This window comes from Eptesicus fuscus, chromosome 15 (genome assembly GCF_027574615.1).
Source record: "Eptesicus fuscus isolate TK198812 chromosome 15, DD_ASM_mEF_20220401, whole genome shotgun sequence".
Classification (NCBI taxonomy): Eukaryota; Metazoa; Chordata; class Mammalia; order Chiroptera; family Vespertilionidae; genus Eptesicus; species Eptesicus fuscus.
The window spans coordinates 67,830,097-67,848,744 of record NC_072487.1 but is presented as its reverse complement, the minus strand read 5'-3'; the positions used below and the strand labels follow the sequence as shown (position 1 = coordinate 67,848,744).

Sequence of the window (18,648 nt, the reverse complement as noted above, 5' to 3'; positions counted from 1 at the left end):
TGATGGGGAGAAGGAAGAGGGAAAGGGAGAGGGAGAGAGAGAAACAGACCCACGTCCACGCCCGCCCGGAGAGCAGAGTGAGAAGCCAGACCTCTGCATTTCTCAGGGATCCAGCAGGGTGCCAGCTACCTTCTGCTCAGTTCTTTCATTTTCTCTTTGCCCCTGGGACAGGCCGAGAGCCATGAAATCTGAACTGGAACTCCTGAGCAATCATAAACGCCACATCCTAATGTTACGGTGGGGAAACTGAGGCCCAGGGAGGAAAACGACTCGAACAAGGACCCACCCTGGCTTTCCCAGCTCCTCCTTGTGTTTCTTCGGTGGCTGATTTTGGTCCCATTGCACCCCTGGGGCACCTGTATTATAAAAGAGGTGCTCCGAGGATGACGTGCACTGGGCTACGTAGGAACCTGGCGCTCCAGGCTCGAACCCTCGCTGTTTTTCCCTCTGGTCTTGTTTCAGGAGAAAGAACACTGGCCAAGGTGGCTGAAAACCTGAGTCCCCGTCCCAGCTTCTGCACAGATGCCTAAAGGCAAGAGGGCTTAGTGTATTGGGATTTCAACCTGTGGGGAAGTGCCTTGGGATTGACTATTCGAATGCAAAGTATCGGTCCATGTTTCTCCAATGTCCTCAGGACAAAGTCTAAACCCCTTACCTGGGCCCCTTAGCGCCACTTCATCATGTCCATTCACGGAACAGTAATCATCACTGAGTTGCGAATTAACTCTGGCCACCCATCCAGCCTCGTTTACCAATCTGTTTGCAACTCTGACCCACAGCAGGGTCATATCCAGCTGCAAATGACTCTAGAACACGGATTCCACCTCTGCCTTTGCACATGCTGTACCCTCTGTCGGGGCCACCCTTTCCCTTCTCCACTGGACCCTCGCCACCTTGTCCTGGAGGCACCAATCAAACCTCATCTCCTCCGGAAAGCCTTTCTCCCTGCAAGAGACCCTGTGAGAACACATGCCACCCGGGCAGGCCAGTGCCCATACACCTGTCTCTTGCCCCATGAGTAGGTGAGTATCTTCAGGAACCACCTCTATCCACCTCCACCCCGGACTCAGCTACGTAAACCATGAGGTGCCTGGCAAATACTTCCCAGAATGAATGAATGACTGAATGAGTGCCTCGGTCAACTATGAGGCAGTGGTTCCCTTGTCTGGAAATCAGTTTTTCCATCTGTAATAGGAACAAAATGTGATGACACTGAAGGGTCGTGACAAGAGACAGAAGAGGGGAACAGCTAAAAGCATGGCTTTGGAATCAGGCGATGTGGTTTTAACTTCTGGCTCCCCACGTATTGTGAGACCTTGCCTCAGTTTACCCACCTGCACAATAGGAATCATACTATTAAATCCCACTGTGTAGGGTCCTCTTTGGAATGAATGAAATGTGGTATGGAAGTGCTTGCCATGATGCCCGGCCTGTGCTACCCTCCATGTGAGACGGCTGTGGGCATTATTCTCACTAGTGTTATTATGATGCCACGGCCCAGGGCCTGAGTCCCTCACCCAGAGCAAGCTGTCCTGGTGGACATCAGAGGAGGTGGGTGGGGAGGAAGCTGCTGTTGGTCTCATCCAAGACCCCAGGCCCTGCGCACAGCAGGGGTGAGAGAATGAAACTGAGAAGTTAATTGGCGGTGAGAGCTTCTCACGGATCTGACAGGGGGTAAGAGCCGAGACAGGGCCCCTGAGGCCCACGTCAGGACGGTCCCCGAGAGTACGGGGGAATGCGTTTGAAGTCTCCAGGCCAACGCCTGCTCTTCCCCAGCCGCCACATGATTTAGGCATTCTGGGGAGGCAAAAGTCTCCTCGCTGATTTGAAGGGAAACAGATGTTTCCAGGCCAGAAGCCCTGGTCTTGTAAAATGCTCTGCCCCCATCCCCCAACCCCCCAGCTTTGGCAAACAACCTCACTGCCCCCCCACCCCCTTTCAACCACCATCACTCCCCTCTAGGCTGTTCCCAGCACAGCGTGGAGGCTCGGCTCAGGGCTGGGGAGCTGGATGGCCAGGGGCACCCAGCCACCCTCCTCTGGGTCTCGGTCTCCTGTCACCACAGTGAGAGAACTAAACCAGGATCACCTCTGAGCAACAGGCTAGATCTGACACTCTCCTAGGGCCTGGGGGATTTTCCCTCAGAAAGAGACGGGGTATTCCATTCCAGATTTTTCTCTATCACAGCAGATGGCCCAGAACATGTGCCTGAATGTCAGATGGCTCTGGGTTCTAATCTCAATGCCATCAGCTACTGGGCAAGCAGCAACTTAACCCTGGGCCTTGATTTCCTTATCTGTAAAGTAGGGAGAAGGGTTCTAGCTCCTAGGGTTGTGAGAATTAAATCAGAATTCAATCCCCTTGCCCCCATACGTTAGGTTTCTTATGAACAAAACTGAGTACCATCCCTCTTCCCTTTTCCTACCCATGGTGCACAGAACAGTCTGGACCCCGAGCAGGTGTGTAAGAATGTTTGTAGTTGATTATTGGCTAGTAGGGAAACTTGCTAGGCCCCCAGCATTCCAGAGACTCGGGGTCTGAATCCTGCTCTGCCCGAGGAGTAGAAAGAACATCCTTGTTCCATGACCACAATGCATGGTTAAAACAGTCTTTGGAGCCTGATTACCCAAGTTCAAATGTTGGTTCTACCATCTATGATCTTTATGACCTTGGGCAAGTTAAATAACCTCTCTGTTCTTCAGTGTTTCTTGTCTTTAAACTGTGGATGATACTATTACCACCTCCAAAGGGATATTAGTGGGATAAAGAACTCAAAACACACCTGCGTGCGTGCTTAAATTGTTAATCTCTTCTATGATGGTCTTAAAATGAACTCCTCCCCCAATTCGTTGACCTTGCTCCCAGTGAGAGGCGGAGGATGCTCTATGTCCCTTCACCTTGAATGTGGGTAAGTTCACAAACACTTTGATTAACAGAATACAGCAGAAGAGACATCGGGTGACTACTGAGTCTGGGTCTTAACAGGCTATGCGACACCTTGCTCGCTGAAACACTCTCTCTCGGAGCCCTGAGCCTCTGTGCAAGACATCCCAGTGTGAAGAAGCCATGCCACATGGAACAGCTACTCCAGGTGCCTCAGGGGTCCTCGTGTTAGGGCCATCCAAGCCCAGGCTCCAGGTGGATGTAAGAAGGAGCCTTCAGGTAATTTCAGCCCAAGTAGCCAAGTCACCCCCAACTCTTCAAGCATTGAAACTGAGGCCGCAGACTTCATGGAGCAAAGACAGTCCAACCTGCTGTGCCCTGTCTGAATGCGGGACCCACAAAATCCATCAGCATAATCAAATGGTTGTCCTAAGCCGCTAAATGTTAAGGTCATTTGTTGTGTCACCAATGATGACTGATGCATCTAGAGCAGGGTCAGCACACTGTGGCCCATGGGCCAGGCTGGGTCTGCTGCCTGTTTTGTAAATAATGTTTGAATGGACCACTGCCAAACTCATTTACTTAAAGTGTATTTTCTGTGGGCGCTTTCACAAGGCAGTGGCAGCACTGAGTAACTGCGACAGAGACTACATGGCCCACATGCCTAAAATGCAGAGAGAAGTGTGTTGACCGTGGTTAGAGCTTGGACAGCACTTGACGTCAGATCGTTTGCTTATGTTATCGCGTTTGATCCCAGTGTTAGAAATCATTCCTGTCTCACACATGGGCTCCCTGAGTGCGGGTGACTGTCCAAGGACACAAAGCCCTTCTGTTTCCAGGTCTAATGCCCAAACCACCTGCGGAAGATCTGAACTCCAGGTGGGTTCAGACACTGAATGAGCAGCATGGCCCTGGGCACTGCCCTGGCCTTCCCAGCCTGGGCATGAGGGCACTGAGAAGATGATATGTATGGACCGGCTGCCAGAATCCCCATGTCCAGTTTTCCCCAGCTGGGTGCTGGTCACCAGGCAAAACACCTCTCTTCTCTTTTCGCCCAGGAGTGTCAAAGTGAGACCTGACAATGGACCCCTGCCCTGCTCCACAGGCAGCCCGCCCACTCTAGGCACAAAAAAACAACCTTCGTATCTCCCAACTCGGGCAACAACCCATGCTTTCTACCAAGATAAATACTGAATTCCAGTGCCCAGCACAGAGAGGATGCCATGGTATTAAGGACTCGGGTCCTTTCCTGGCTTCTACTTTGAAAACAGCCCTCTCTGAGGCATGGGAGACCCTTCCTGGGACAAAGGTGAGTCAGTCTGTGTTTGGACTCTAAACATCAGCTCCCCCGACTGGCACTCCCTTCAACCCCTCCAAGTTCATGAGCTATAACAGGCAAATAATGTTGGTGGGCATGGCAGCAAAGAGAGCTCTGAGTGGGGGCCAAGTCTGAAACCAATGTTGGTGCTAAGCTCGGGCACAGGCAAGAGCAATCTAGAATCAGGGCTAGATACCCACTGCTCTCCCTGCCCTAGTCCCCAAAATTCAATGAGATACGAGCAGCACCCTAAAATTCACAGTGCCAAGAATTCAGAAATGGATGGTTGACATTTAAAATTAAATAAATACAAATTGACTTACAATTAAAGCAGGCTGGGTATATCTCTCCAATACCTGAGTGAGGAGTAAGTGGTTACCACAGCAGCGTGTGTCTATATCAATGAAAACCTGCCAGGCACCTGGCACTCTGCTAGGCACCTGGCGCTTCACGAGGCAGGGGAGACACTCTCATGGAGAATGAGTGTGGTCCTTGCTTTCGGGGAGCTCACAGAAGAACAGGGAGATGGTCAAGCGCACAAGAAATGGGATGCAGGGCTACAAGCACGTCAGTAAAAATGTATTCTTGCCCCCACCCAAGTTGGCTTCAGGCGTGTCCCTTCTTCCTTTTTTAAAAATACCGGATTAAGTGTGGGACATGCAGGCCACCTGGGTCCTCCATTAGCTGTACCCCACAGGAATGTCAACCATCTATAAGAATCTCAATTTTTCCTATGTAAAAAAAAATGGTTGATGGTCCTTACCCTCCCCACCCCACCTAAAAGCCTTAAAGGAGTGAACATGCCAAAGGATTTGAATATACAAATACTATGCAAATGTCCTGTTGGAGTTCATTCCTTCACCTGCCAAGTACAACCTGACCCTTCTTGAAAGAAAAATCCAGGTTAGCACTTTACTTGGCTTCCCACAGCAGTCCTTGCCCTTTTCCTTCCTTTTCTTCTTTTCCATCCCTTCCCCTTCTCATCCCCTTCTTCCCTTTTTTTTTATTTTCAGGGAAAAAATAGTAACACAAAGTTGGAGGGTGTTCATTGTTTGGTGGGTTGTTTTAGGACAAAGCAGACAAAGACTAATTTTATGGTTTCAAGTCAAGGAATGAATTAAGCATGGAATGCCTGACTATTCTACTTCAACTTGTAGTCCTGGGATCTTTAAAGCAGATTGTGGCCTTTTTCTTATCTTTATTGTGTACTGGACAGACTCTAAAACTCAGATAAAAACCAATAATTTTCAAGTGACTTCAGTTACAGAAATGTTTTGCAGGAAAGCATAACTTGGAAGTATGTTGGATTGAGAGACAGAGGGCATGACTTGTAGGTTTAATCTTGTTGTTAACGAGCTATGTGGCTTTGACCAGACTGTTTGATCTCTCTGTGCCTCAGGTACCTCTAGATAACCCCCCAGGGATGCTATGAGGACCAAGTGGTCATTATGGATGTGAAAGTGGCTTAGAGGTTCCACACACATTTCCTGGGCACCTACTCTGTATCAGACCCAGTCCTGGGAGCTTTTATACAGTCGTCTTCTGTTCTCTTTACAAGTGCCTGAGGAGTGTGTGTTATTAAATCCATTTTACAAGGAGGCAAGTGAGCCATGGAAATTTGAATTGACTTTTCCAAAGACTGCACGGATATAGTTCAGCCAGGCGCCGGCATAGGTCTCCTAACTCAAAGTCCAGTGCTGTTTCCAAATAGATAGAATTATTAGGTATTCATTGGTCCCAACGGGGTCTTGAGTCACAGTTCAGAGGAGGTTAGTTTATTAGGAGGATGAACTCCATGTTCCTAACTTTTGACAAGAAGGAGTTCTTAGTAGAGGAACACCATCACCCGTACCCCCCTTTCTCCTCACCCCATGTCTGACTCGAAGGTCTCTCTCTTCCTACATGGTGCTTTTTGAGACTGTGTTTTGCCAAAGCCACGTCCAGAGGAGAGGAGGCCAAGCAGAGGCCACCAATTTGGATTTACTCTTGGACGTTGAGTTAGGGAACACTATGGGCAGGATGATTCTTATTTAGTTCAAGTTAAGCTCAGTCTCCACATCCTGTGTGAGCTGTGCTTTCCCGTGGGTGGAGGGATGAGTGTGGGCAGAAAGAACAAGCCTGCAGTTGGAGTCTAAAGGGCTCAATTTGTATCAGGTCTCCATTTCCTATTCCTATCATCTCTGAGAGCCTCAGTTTTCGTACCTATAAAAGGAAGTCAACAAAACCCGACTCCCAAGATGGTTGTGAGAAAGAACACAGAAAACACCTAGGACAGTGCTTGGTACGGTAAATGTTATCGTGCTGGTCTTGCTTATTCATGGTACCCATGTAAGATAATGTGAGAATAACGTGTCTTGAAAATCAACCCCCTGGGCAAAGGCAATGCTCCAGAGGGTGTTATAAGCAATAAGGCCATTATTTTCCATAAGCTCAGCCACTGGGTGTGTAGGGAAGTCCCACCAAGTCTCTGAGCCTCCTTTTCTTCATCTGTTACATTTTGAGAACCAGAGACAATACACACAGTGAACGCTGGCTGAGACGGGTCTGAACCCTGGGCTCCCCTGCCTTTGCCCCCTGGTCAACACTATGACCTTGGGTGAAGTCCTTCCCCGTGGACCTTGCTTCTTTTACCAGATGAATTTACCAGTGATTCTAGCAAATGTTAATACCAATTAATTACCAACACTTCACAAACTCTTCCAAAAAAGTAAAATTGTATAAAGCCAGTAAGTATTACTTGGATACCAAAACCAGATAAAGACACCACAGGAAAAGTCCAATATCCCTTATAAATACAGACACAACAAGATACTAACACAACCCAATAACATGTAAAAAATGGTACACTATGACCAAGTGGGATTTATCACAAGATTCGGCATATGAAAGTCAACCAATATAACACTTGTATTAATGGAATATAAGGACACAAATTATATGATCATCTCCATAGACAAAGAAAAAAACTTTCACAAAACCCAACACCCTTTCATGATTAAAACAAACAAACAAAAAACACTCAACAAACTATAAATAAAGGGACCTTCCCAAATGTGATAAAGGGCATCTGTGGAAAACCCATAGCTAGCATCATACTTAATGGGAAACAGTGAAAGCTTCCCCCTAAGATCAGGAACAAGACTAGGATATCCACTTTCACTATTTCTATTCAACATTGTACTGAAGGTTCTAGGAAGGGCAATTGAGCAAGAAAGAGAAATAAAAGTCAGCCAGCTAGTAAAGGAAAATGTAAAACTACCTCTACTTGCAGATGACATGATCTTGTATATAGAAAAACAAAGGAATTCACAAAAATAGATCTAAAAAAATCCAGTAAGGTTATATGTTAAAAGATTTATAAAAGTCAACTGTATCTCAATATGCTAGCAATAGACCATCAGGAAATACAATTAATAAATAATTACATTTACTGTAGCATCAAAATGAATAAAACACTTGGGAAATTTAACAGAAGGACTGTGAGATATATACATTAAAAACTACAAAACATCATCAAAAGAAATTTAAAAAGATCTAAATAAATGGAAAGACGTCCTGTGTTCATGGGTGGAAAGACTTAACATTGTTAAAATGGAAATAATTCCAAATTTATCTATAGATTCAATACAATCCCTGTCAAAATTCTAGCTGTTTTTATTTTGTTTGTTTGTTTGTTTGCAGAAATTGACAAGCTACTCCAAAATCATCTTGGAAAAGATAACAAGGTTGAAAGACTCACACATCCTGATTTCAAAAATTAGTACAGAATTACATGAATCCATACTGTCTGATATTGATATAAAGATAGACATAGATCAACAGAGTAAAACTGAGAGTCCAAAAATGAGCTCAGACATTTATGATCACCTGATTTTCAACAAGAGCACCAAGAAAATTCAATGGGGAAGGATCTCTTTAAAATTTCTATTCCTAGGAATATACCCAAGAGAATTGAAAACATGCCCATAGAAAAACCTGTACACAAATTTTCATAGCTGCATTATTTTTAATAGCCAAAAAGTGGAAAACAACTCAAATGATCACCAACTGATGAATGGATGAACACAATGAACACAATGTTGTATTTCCATACAACTGAATATTATTCAGCCATAAAAATGAATAGAGTCCTCATTCACACTACAATTTCACTGAACCCTGAAAACATTACGCTAAGTGAAAGAATCCAGGCCGAAAAGACCATATATTGTATGATTCCATTGATATGAAATGTCCACAATAAGCCAATTTCTAGAGACAGAAAGTAGATTAGTGGTTGCCAGGCTGGGGATGGTGGGGGGTGATGGGAGTGACTGTTCATGGGTATGGGGTTCCTTTCTCAGATGATTAGAATGTTCTGGAATTGGCTGCGATGGTTTCACACCCTGTGAATATCCTAAAATCCATAGAATTGTATACTTTCAAAGGGTGAATTTCAAGGTATGTTAATTAGATCTAAAAAAAATCCAAAAAGCTCTATTAAAAACAACAACAATTTATGTCCGCTTCAAAGGACCCTGCCTCCCTAATGTGTCATGGAAGAAAATTGGTGCCTGGGTCTCTTCTATCTGTAGCTTTCCGAATTCTGAGTTTGAACAAACACCTTCTGCCCCACCCCTAGCCCCGTATTTGCACATGGAATAGAAAGCGTTACTTAAAGGGAAAACAGGGACTTCCGATGGACAATGAGGTAGGTCGTGGTGGCTTTGGTGTACTTGGAAAGGTAGGAGGAGTCTGAGGAAGGCAGCAGGACTGCTCCAAACCTGAGTACGATGCCGAGCTTAGGGCAGAGTTGCGTGTTTAAATGTCATCTGAGTTTAAATATCATCTCTGTTGCTCATGGGCTATGGGACACCAGGTAAGTACTTCACATCCTCCCGCCTCTGCTTCCTTGTCAATAAAATACACACAGTTCCACCTGCCACACAGGGTGGCTAGGACTCCTCAGAGTAGAGAATATGCCCTCAGCCAAATTCTTGACAGATGCTAACAGCTCCATCCATGGTTAGAATAATTATTTTTAGTGATCCTCATCTGCATTTTCTGTCTCTTTGATAAAAAACAAACAACTGTTTCAATCCAGCGTGGCTTCACCTTGAACCTCTGGCATCCTCCCAGCAACCTGCCTGGCCTCCTCCCTCTGCCTGATGTATTCTCTCCAGTTTCTTCCCTCGCCTCCTTCAGATCTTTGTGCCAGTGTCTCCTTCTCATCAGGTTCCCTTTTAGATTTCAACTACATCCTGACTGCTACACCTAGAGTGCATTAGAATACCACGTACCCAGCTCCATTTTTTTCCATAATATTTATGATCTTCAAATATATTATATCATATTGTTTGTTATCGTTTTTTAGTTTGTCATTCCCACTTGAATATAAAATTCACAATAACTAAAGTTAATCACTGATCTATCCCCAGTGGCAAAACTGTGCTAGATCACAGGGTGAGTATTCAATACATAGTTACTGAATAAATGATGATATAGATATAAAGATATAGATATGAATGTTCATGTGTCTGTGCATAGTTTGTATGTATGCTTGTGTGTGTATGCACGTGTGTGCATGTGTGTATGTCGGGGGAATTGGGGGTAAAATGTAAGAAATAACATGCTCATTACTCAGGGCAAGGGCGGATTCTTTTCCCCACTCTCCGCCCTGGAAAGCTGGGGTTTAGAGGATGTGGAGAGAGGGAAGGAGAAGAGAATCACAGTTTTCACAAGTTCAAAGACTTAGGAAGACAAGTCCCTCTTGTCGATTTGAACAGCTGTTTGCTCACTTTACAGCATTTCTGGAAACCTATGTCCACCCAAGTGCCTTGGCTGAAGCTATTATACAAGCAGGTGCAGCCCAGCAACCCTACGCCCCAGAGGACACTATGTGAGAATAGATTAAAAAGAAATCTAAAAACCCAGAACCTGCCTCCCAAGGGGTTCCTGATTTACTTAACCAGACAAGATGTCTATCCATCTCATATGTGCATATCATCATTGCCAATCATTGGCGATATAATATCTACTTTACTCTTTACAACAATCCTAAGTAGTAGATCATATTATCTATATTGATCTTTACAGATAAAGAAACAGTCTCAGAGAGCAGAAATGAGATCCTTGGGTCACATGGGCTGTCAGTGGCAGAGCAGTTTCCAATCCCAGAGCTCACCTGACCTCAAGTCTGCATGCTCTGTATTGCACAGCACCAATGAATGAGCAACAAATCAGTCCTAATCCAAAAGACAACTGAACAGGTAAGATATGTCCACATGAACCAATGGTGAGCAGGACAGGATAGGAAATTAGGTGCTGGTAGAACTACTCAGAGTAGATGTAAGGGGGCTGGCAAAGCCCTCCCTTAGGTGAGAGCTGGGAGCTGTTCCCCTTACCAACTTAGAAAGGCCAGATCAACAGAGGTAAAGTTAGGTGGTGCATACAGCATGACTTAAAGATCGACTATGCAATCCCAGCTGCGAATAAAAGGCTAGTTGATGATGCAAGCACATGGGACTTGGCCTGGTGATATCTCAGCAGGATTCCCAACAGAGCGGGGACTGCAGGGGAGCTGGGCAGCTGCCCAGGAAGCCCCGAGGAGAGCCTTGCCTATGTCAGCCCTGAGCTCCTAAGGTGAACTCAAAGCTTCTCACATGCTGAGACATTGCACCAGGACAGAGTCTGGTCAAGTCGCTCATTCAACCCTTGGGTAAGGCTCAGAGAGGCCCATCAACTGGCCCTAGGTCACACAGTAAGTTCAAAGCAAACCCAGGATTTGACCCCAGGCCCCCTGCCTCCAAGGCGGGATGCAGATTCACAGTGGGGACAAAGCAGGGCGCCGAGAATATGGTGCCCTCCCCAAAGGTGTCACCTTGCCTCACCTCCACTGGGCATAGACTATCAGGGGGGTTCCCAGAGAGCTTTTCTACCGAGCAATTTTTGCTCTGTTTTGAATGCTTTTTTCCTCCTCTCACTCCTTCGATGCTTGCTGGGCTACTTTGTCCTATTCTCTGCTCGCCCATATAACCCACCTTACCACCTCTTCCCATCAGCCACCATGCCTGGTAAGTAAGAGTCAGGCAAACAGATGCCACATGCCGGACCCCTGTTTTCCCAAGGGACCTGCGGGGAAGGTGCAGGTCTCGTGCCCCCACCCCCCTGGGTGCAGGCTGCAGTAACAGGCTCAGAGCCTGCCAGTCACTCTGGCGGGACACCTGCCTGAGATGCAACAGAATATAGGACTCAAACCCAGGTCTGTGGCCTCCACCCCTAGGGCTGCACACTCCCCACCATGCGGCCCCTCCCTGCTCCAGCCAGCAGGTCTGATCACGGCTGTGAACTCCAGCGACCCCACACAGCCCTTGTCTAATATCTCAGAGCCACCGCCGCCAACCAGCTCCCTTTGCCCATGAAGATAAGCCTCTGCGCTCGACTGGACACAGTGGCCTGAGGAACCTTGAGCTACCGGAATAAGGACACAGCCTGGCTGGGCACAGTTGGGGCATCCGGCCCCGATAAGACCTCGCCATGGCTGGACAAGCTCTCAGAGACGTAAGAATTTGCGTAAGCAGGAGATTGGAAGAATACATTATTAAAATATTTATTTCTATTTGTACAGGTATTGACATAAAAAGGGGAGGGAGGAAGGTTCCCAGAGAGATAAGACCCAGTGGGACTTTCTGTACCTGACTTTTAAATACATGGCTGTTACAGAAATGAAATAAATATTAATAACAAATAATAACAAAAGCTGCAAGTGCCGGCTGGAAGCAGCTGCGGTTTCAATAGCTAACACGTGAGGCCAAGGAAATGAAAAGGCAGAAAAGCCAGCAAACGCAGACAAGCAAACAAGAAAAACCTCACTTCACCAGTATAAATTAAGGCACCATTGTGGCTGTGTCTTAAGAGGAAGGGGCGAGCAGAGTAAGACTGCTGGGGGCAAGACCGTCACCTTCGGGTGTGTGTCTAGTTTTAGTTTGTGTCAGGAGAACAGAAAGGGCTCCGAAGCAAATGCGACCGCATCCTGACAGGTCTCCATCCTGCATGGCGGCTCATTACACCGTCTCCGTACTTTTTGCATTTTATTTTCGTCTTCATGATTAAAGCAAACAAATGAGCGCATCCCTGACGCCCATCAATTCACACGTTGCAAAGCTTATTACAAAAATAACCTTGAACGCAAGACAAAGCAGGGTGTATGGCCCACATTTCACATTCAGAGAATGTGATGCTCGCCGGGAGGGTGGGGAGGGGGCTTTCTCATCAAGGACAGACGCGGTGGCGGAGTGATAGAGCCGCACGCACAGAACTGCTGGGCCCAGACCGCCTGGTGCTGCGTTCACCTTGACTTGGAAGACAAAACTGTCCCTTCTTGCGGAAGCAGCCCCGGGAGGTTTGGATGGGTCCAAGGACTAGGCAGCACCCAGGCACTCCTGCTCTCCTGCTTCTTGGCCAGTCCACCCACCTTCCCTCTCTCTGCTGTCTGTCAACGAGCCTGGGCCTCATTGTTCAGTGAAAGCTTCCAGCCCCTGCTTCTGGTTCACACCAGTCTGTTCTCTCCCTGACTCTCCCTGCCTAGTCCCCTGTTGGGAGGTTGCTTGCCGGGCCTGAGTGGGGCTTCCCACCTCCTCGCCTTCCTCAGTGAGGCAGGACAGCACAGGAGTTAGGGATCCAGGCTGATGGCATCAGAGAGACCCTGACATGGACCCTGCTCTGGGCTCCATCCTTCTGAGCCCCTATTTCCTCATCTGTGGAATGAAGATGGTACACTGAGGACAACAATGTTTGCTTCGGTTGAGTTTGCTTCCCTTACCGAGCCTCTCCTCCTGCTTTGCTGGGAGCAAGGGTGCCTGCATCCACTTGAGAACCATTTCTCCACTTGTGATTTGGGTAGGACTGTCTGTCTGATGTCCCCGCCTCCCACTATATAAGTGGTGACACCAACCAAGCAAGGCGACCACAATCCTTTCCTGGGGGTTGACAGGGATGTTAGGGAAAGGGTGTGTGTGTGTGTGTGTGTCTGAGATCACAGGCATAAAGGATCAGCAAAGCCCATGGCTGCCAAGGTCCATATCCACTCCCCCGTCTAAGAAACACCCACCCCAGAATGCAGCCAGTGCTCAGGGAAGTGGAGTAAAGAAAGAAACAGAGTCCTTAGCTATCTATTATCTGGACTCCTGGACCCCTCCAGGGCTGCCGTCAGCACACCTGCAGGACTTTCCTTAAGTGGATATATTCCACTTTTTTCTGAGAAGCAACTGTGAGTTTCTGTCACTCACACCCAAGAGTGCAGGCCCATATGTCCTTCAGAAAATCCTTCAGAAAGTTGCCCTGAAGATTAAACAAGATAATGCTGTTTAATCACACGCTTAACGTAGTATCTGGCATGTTTCTAAGTGATTAAGAAGTGGGGGTGGGAGGTCATTGTTATCGTTAACTGGGCCCTAGCGGACTCGTCCTAGAAGGAGGACTGCCCCTTGCTCAGCTCGGCAGCTCAACCTAGTGACCAGCAAACACAACTTCTACCACTGCCTGGCTACGCCACTTTGGTCAGGTCTCCCTCGCCTGGCCCAGAACCAAATGTCCAGGCTGTGGGAAAGGCCTACACCTGTTCATTTGGGGCTAATTGCTCCTTCCTCTGCATGTCTTAATATCTAAGACCCAAAGCCGTGAAGGACCTTGTCTTCATCTCTCCTTAGTTGTCATCCCCACTCGCGTGTGAGCTCCCTGGGAGAAAGAAACCACATCTCATGCCTCTTTCAACCCCGTCACCCCCTCGCATGGTAGTGACATCCCGGAAGAATTTCTTGCTGTTTCAGAAACAGATGAGGCCAAATACTCTTAAAACTTAGAAAGGGAATAATGGGACTTTTGCCAATTTACATAGGCTTACTTATTTCATAACTCCTAGAGGAGAGCTACGGTCCATCGCAGGTGCTTGGAGAATGCTTCCTGGTTGCTGCTGGCCCTGCCCTGCCTTGAGCCAGCCGAACAGGCCAGGGATTGAAGTAGAATTCTGGCCAATAAGCATCAGGCAGGATATTTGCTGATGAGCTGCCTCTGGCTCACCCCTCGCCCTCTCTCATCCTGTTCATCGGATACTACAGATTGCAAGCACCCTCCTCCAGGTCTGGCCCATACTAGACCTCTACGCCTCTCCCCCAGGCCTTGGGAAGAGCTTCCTTATCTGCTTCCTACAGTTCTCTTCCACCTCCAACCCACTACCAGTCTATTAGCCAGAGATCTTCCGAACGAGCAATCTGACAATGCCTGCTGAGCAGCTGGCTCCAACCCTTAATGGCTCCCTTCCCGTCAAGATCAAGTCCACCCCTCGGCCTGGCAACAAAGCCCCTTGATGATTTGAGCTCCACCAGCCTCTTCAGCCTCATCACCCACATTAGCCCCATTGCCCCATGATGGCTTCAGTAGGGTTTGTAAATTGCTACGTTGCGTTGATCTTCAATAACTTTACCCATAAGGCTCCCTCTTCCTGGAAAACCACCTCCCCTTCTCTCCATACCTTTATCTAACTGACCCTGTTCACCCTTAAAACTCAGCTAAAAGGTCACCCTTTCCACACAGCTTTCACCGGGCTGAGAGGCGTTCTTTCCTCTGAGCTCTCACGTCAAGGGACACGCGTTATCATGAGCTCCATGGTGGCAGGGACGATGGGCTGTTCACCTCCGGGTCCCTAGAAGGCAGTGCAAAGCCATACTGAGAAAGAAGCCCACGCACTAAGCAAGAGGAACGAATAAATAGCAATGCTTACGGGGAGGAGGCGACACCTGAGCACACCCTTAGGGAATCAGTGTGCCCTGGGTAAGTAGAGGAAGGCTGGAGGAGGTCTTTCCTGGCCGGCAAACACTTCCTGTTTCCCCGCCTTTTCCCCATAGCTGATCTGCTTGATGCTGTGCAATCAGTTCACTGATTATTCTTGGCTTGTGGCATGGTAGTTGTATACACATCTGTCCCCTCCAGTAGAACAGGAAGCTCTATAGGGCAGGCACCGTGTCTATTCCTTCTGTTGGTCCCTTATAATAGGCCCCGCAGGAGGGAATGTAGTGCAGAGGCTCAGAGCGTGAGCTCTGAGGTCAGAAAAGACCTGCCTTCTAATCCCTGTTCTGCCATTGACACCCTCTGCGATTCTGCCCAACTCATGAAACCTCTGTGGGCCTTCATTTATTTTTCTCTAAAGTGAGGGGGGAAACCGTGTCTATCTCAGTGGATGAGAGCTATGATTAAATGTAATATTACATATATCCATTTATTTAGCCAATAACTATTTATTGAGTGCTTTCTGCATGTCTGAAGCTGAGTATACAGAGATAAATAAAACATTCACCCTCTTCACCCTCATAGACCATCAAGTTTATGAGGACAGACTAAATAGGCCATTGCCAAGTTTAATCATTACAATCATGGAAAGGGATGGGGAACATAATTGAGATGATGGGTTCTAGGGATGCTATTCTGAAGAAGCACCATTCAGGCTGAGAACTGAAGGATGAAGAGGAGATGCAGCATGTGCCAAGGCCCTGTGATGGGTGAGAGCACAAGACTTGGTGTGCAGGAGGCTCATTACATGCTACTGTGACTTCCCCAGAGGCTGGGCTAGTTAATGATTAGGGACCGTGGGCTCTGGAGCCAGCCTGTCTGAATGTAAATCCTGGCTCTGCTCCTGACTGGTGCATGACATCAGGCAAATGTCTCAACTCCTCTGGGCTTTCTCATCTGTAAAATGGGAACAATAAAATACTGTCCTCCTGGGGTTATTGAGAGGAAGGATGAATTAGTTTATATAAAGCATTTAGAACAGTGCCTAGCATATCAAAACCACTCTTTAAATAATAGCTATGCCTACCTATCATGATTCTTTCGCTTTTCCTCTAAAGTCTTTACAGGAATACTATTAGGAAAGAGAAGTCAAAAGTCTTGCCTGAAGGAGACATAGCTGGGCTAGGAACTAAAAAAGAGCAACGGAAAGGTATGGGAGGCTGCCTAATAAAATACGAGGAAGTCCGCCTGCCTCTCCCATGGTACAATCCTTGTGTCACCTCACATAGTGCCACTGGCACTCCTGAGATGCCTCCAGGGGACTCCCTGGGGCCTGCCCTTGGTCATCTGGATTTGAACAAGGCTACTGAGATTCCTGGAAGCAAGTTTAAATCCAAGACAACATGTTATTTAAAAACTCACAGGATTAAAGCAAAAGCAAACAAAAAACTCTAGGGATATCCTCCTCTTCTTCTTTTTAAGATGCTTTTGTGGATTTAATATCCACCTAGAAGCCAGCAAAATTGCTGTTTATTTATCCTGGAGCTTCTGAGTATCTTCCTTCTCCCTGTTGCAGGCCATAGATGTGATTAAGAAAGCTCTCGTCATGGTCTTAAATGACTGCACACCCCGAAGGAGAGAGATTTGGGGGCAGGCCCCTGATAAGGACAAGAGGAGATGCGTCAGGCCTTGGGAGGCAGGCAGGCTGCTCCCCCACCCACTGACCTCTCCACAACTGAGGCAGATCCCCCTGCTCTCCCTGCTTGTATGAATCTGTGAATGTTTCCCAGAAAGAAACAGTAACTTCTCCTTTTTCTGGCAGGGACGCCTGATGAAACTCCCTGCAAACAGGGCCTCTCCTCCCCTTCGCGCTGGCCTCACACATGCTAATGCAAATGAGTCCTGACCCAGCCAGGGGTCTGTGGGAAGGCTGCCAGGAGCTTTAGAACAAACATGCAAAGAATGTTATTTCACTTCTGGCATCCTGGGGAAAGAGGGACAGAGAGAGGGAAGCTGGGCAGCAAGGGGGTGGAGGGAGAGAGAGAATGAGTAGGAATGCTTACTGCAATAAGACTGAAGCAAATGGGAGGAGACCGGAGACCGATATGTATAAAGGGCCTACTAGGTGCCAGAAATTAACATCTAGAATTTTTTTTTTTAATTTCACATGTACTAGAGTAGAATTTATTATGCCCACTTTTTTTTGGATGCCAGAAAAGGCTTGGTCTCAAAAGTTAGGTATTTTTTTTCAAAGGGTAGAGTCAGGATTTGAACCCGGACTTTAACATTTTGGAGTCCATGATATGTTTGCATGGAGGTTAGCTTATTAGTGGTCCTTTGATAGGTTCCCAAAGAAAACTGTGAGCACAACCACTCCACATCCTATGAGTCTCTTTATCCACTTCCTCTCCATGTCCCCTGCTGCCATTGTTATAACTGCACATGCATTCTCTCTCACCAGGACTATTGTAACAGCGCCCTAAGTCTCCCTACTCCAACCCATACTCCACAGAGATCATTCAAAAACGCAATCTGTGGCCTTCTCACTGCTGTTCAGAATGGGGGAATGGCTCCTTAGTCTGCATTACGGGCCTCACCAGTCCTGCTCCTCCAACCTCGTATGCTCTTTATCTCAACTACCCTGCACTTCTGCTGTTCCTTCCTGTGTCCCTTCAACTCCCACCTCCTGGTCTTTATTTCAGCTGTTTCCTCTGACTGTGCTGCAATCACCTCCCTGGTTCTAAAAGGTCAATGTCATCCGTTCTTCCAGACCCCAGCATTTGCACCTCCCCCAAGGCCCGCTGGCTGTTAGAGATTACAACCCCTCAGAACTCCCGTGCCTTCATTATGGGGAAAGTCACCTTCTAACTCCAGGATAATTAGCAGCTTCCAAGTTTATCCCCAACACTGGGCACAGCTCTTTCAATCTGAGCCATACGATTTCAAATTTCAGCCACACCACTGCCTACATGAGGAATGCATGACATACTACAAGTGTAGACTCTGGAGCCAGATATCTTGGGTTAGACTCATGGTTCTGCCATTTACTGATTAGGTGAACGTGGGTAAGTTGGTTAGCTTTTCTGTCTTTGTTTCCTTATGTATAAAATGGAGTTATGGTAGTTTCTGCTACCTTAGAGCAAGCATGTCAAACTCATGGCTGGCACATGCGGCCCACCAGCCGTGAGTTTGACATGCTTGCCTTAGAGGGTACCATACTGTGAAGTTTCAGCGAGTTAGTGGAATAGAAATCTTAACACGTTATGTGGCAGGCAGTACAGCTGGATAAATGTGAGAGGCAGGCAGGGGCGAGGAGCTATGTCCTCAGTTCATAGCTCCAGACATTTACAGGAAGGACTGACCATCCATTCAACCTGCGATCCCTATTATTGACCCTTGTTGTTTGCTGAATTGGGCACCTACAAATGCCAGGCCACATGTCAGGGATTCACAGATCCCTACAACATGATTTCTGAAACCTGTCCCATTCAGGTCACTGACCATCTTAGTTTTCCTATGATCCTGAGAACTATATTAGAGATGGGTTCAAAAAAGATAAAAAGGAATGAGGGAAGGCACCTCTTGTTATGTTAGACATTAGGGGGAAACAATCCCAGATTTGCCATATCTTGTGTCCAAGGGTTCCTCAGAGATGCTGGGAGAGAACAGAGAAATGGGAGCAGCTT

The 18,648-nt window shown here is 47.2% G+C and overlaps 1 protein-coding gene and 1 long non-coding RNA gene across 5 annotated transcripts in view; one reads left to right on the top strand and one right to left on the bottom strand.

Moving 5' to 3' along the window:
• The window catches only part of ASTN2 (astrotactin 2), a 769,045-nt gene that overhangs the window by 20,113 nt on the left and 730,284 nt on the right, over nucleotides 1-18,648 (bottom strand). The window lies entirely within an intron of this gene.
• Nucleotides 1,569-16,378, top strand: LOC114235348 (uncharacterized). Of its 3 annotated transcripts, none has more exons than XR_003621535.1 (3): nucleotides 1,569-1,674; nucleotides 10,277-10,449; nucleotides 16,081-16,378. It is a non-coding gene; the product is annotated as an uncharacterized LOC114235348 (long non-coding RNA). The 3 variants fall into 3 exon arrangements; XR_008558271.1 differs by lacking the exons at nucleotides 10,277-10,449; nucleotides 16,081-16,378 and adding exons at nucleotides 3,942-4,192; nucleotides 7,883-8,142; XR_008558272.1 differs by lacking the exons at nucleotides 1,569-1,674; nucleotides 10,277-10,449; nucleotides 16,081-16,378 and adding exons at nucleotides 3,013-3,162; nucleotides 3,942-4,192; nucleotides 7,883-8,142.